Source organism: Schistocerca serialis, chromosome 1 (assembly GCF_023864345.2).
Source record: "Schistocerca serialis cubense isolate TAMUIC-IGC-003099 chromosome 1, iqSchSeri2.2, whole genome shotgun sequence".
Classification (NCBI taxonomy): domain Eukaryota; kingdom Metazoa; phylum Arthropoda; class Insecta; order Orthoptera; family Acrididae; genus Schistocerca; species Schistocerca serialis.
The window spans coordinates 309,255,961-309,257,832 of NC_064638.1; positions in this window are offsets into that span (position 1 = coordinate 309,255,961).

Below are 1,872 nucleotides of genomic sequence, written 5' to 3' on the forward strand. Positions count from 1 at the left end.
TGAATAATGTTTTCGTGCAGCCACAGGACGTCATGTTACGACTCAAACTGTGTGTAATAGGCTGCACGATACACAACTTCACTCCCGACATCCATGCTTGAGGCCCAGCTTTGCAACTATGACACCATGCAGTGCAGTACAGATGGGCCCAACAGCATGCCGAATGGACCGCTTAGAATTGGCATCACATTCTCTTCACCAATGAGTGTCACATATGCCTTCAACCAGGCAATCGTCGGAGACATGTTTGGGGGAACCCGGTCAGACTGAACGCTGTAGACACACTGTCCAGCGAGTGCAGCAAGACGAAGGTTCCCTTTTGTTTTGGGGTGGCATTATGTGGGCCCCACATACGCTGCTGGTGGTCATGGAAGGCACTGTAACGGTTGTATGATACATGAATGTCATCCTCTGACCAATAGTGCAACTATATCAGCAGCATATTGGCGAGGCACTTGTCTTCATGGACGACAATGAGCGCCCATATCGTGCACATCCTGGTACTGACTTCCTTCAGGATAACGACATCGCTCGACTAGAATGGTCAGCATGTTCTCCAGACATGAACAGTAGTATATGGGTATGTTGAACACAGTAGCTCTTATTTTGCAAATGAACAAAAGAATATTTTTATTAATTGTAAATAGTTTAAATAGATCATATTTACAAATGATAATAAGTCATATTGAACTTATAAATCTTAATTTATAGAACTTGCTCATGACTAGAATTCTCAGTCAATGCAATATTTACAACTTTTTCAAGACAAAAATTAGCTTTTCAAATGACACTCTTATATTTAGTTCATGAAAATTTCGCTTGCACAATCAAAGGTGCAAAACAGCTCCCACATGGTCCTACACACAACTTCTGTGTTTCAGACTCCTCTGACTGTATGTACACGGCGCTTCATGGAGACCTGCCCTGAGTTAACAGAGTGCTCCTTATTTCACGCTGCATTTAAGTACATAGGCGAGGGTGTTGGATGTTTTAGCCAAATGGCAGCACTCTCCACACACTGTGTTTTAATGACCTCCAGTAATTTACACTCCCTTCAGTCAATGCTTGTGTGAAGTTTGGCTAATGTAGTTATGTACGAAACTTGTATATATAGTTGGTATTGAAGTAAAAATATTGGTTCACATTAAGTCATTTTCAACAGTTTTCGGACACAAATACATTATTTGACTTGTTTGAAGCGACGAAGTGTAAACAGCATGTAAATGTTAATGTGAACACTCAGAGCGAAGTATATTCCTGTAATGTTACGAATGGAGGCAACCACAGTGCCATCTCTGAGTCAAGTTAGCAACTACTTACTCCTAATGTGTGAGCAGTACAGCGAGATTGCGAAGTGAGATAGAGATAAGAGGCGGAGTGTACAGGAAGGTGGAGTTTGATTGTGCTCTGCCACTTATATAGCAGCTGCATTTCCTCTAGCAACCATACAAGTAAGTGCTCTCATCAAAGCAAGAGTTCCACTGTTTTGCTTAGCTGAGAACCGCACATGATGCAGAAACGTAATTTTATATACAGATGCTTTTCTCACTTCATTTTCTATTACTTTTTCGTTCCTTAAAGCACTTCAGGAAGAAATATATGCATTCTGTTAGTGTGCAAATAACTTTTTCTAATTTTTCATTCATTTATTGATCGATAAAAAATCTTGGATAAGATACTATACATTAAATGATGCAGTTTCAAAAAGCAATTGTGATAGATCTACGTGATATATCAGAATCTAAACAACCAGATTTTGTCAAAATTGTACACAGTGGTGAAGCTATGGCTATCGATATTATTATTGTCACCCTGATAAACAAAGTGTACATAACAATATTAAATATCGAGAAAAATATTTATCCATAAGGA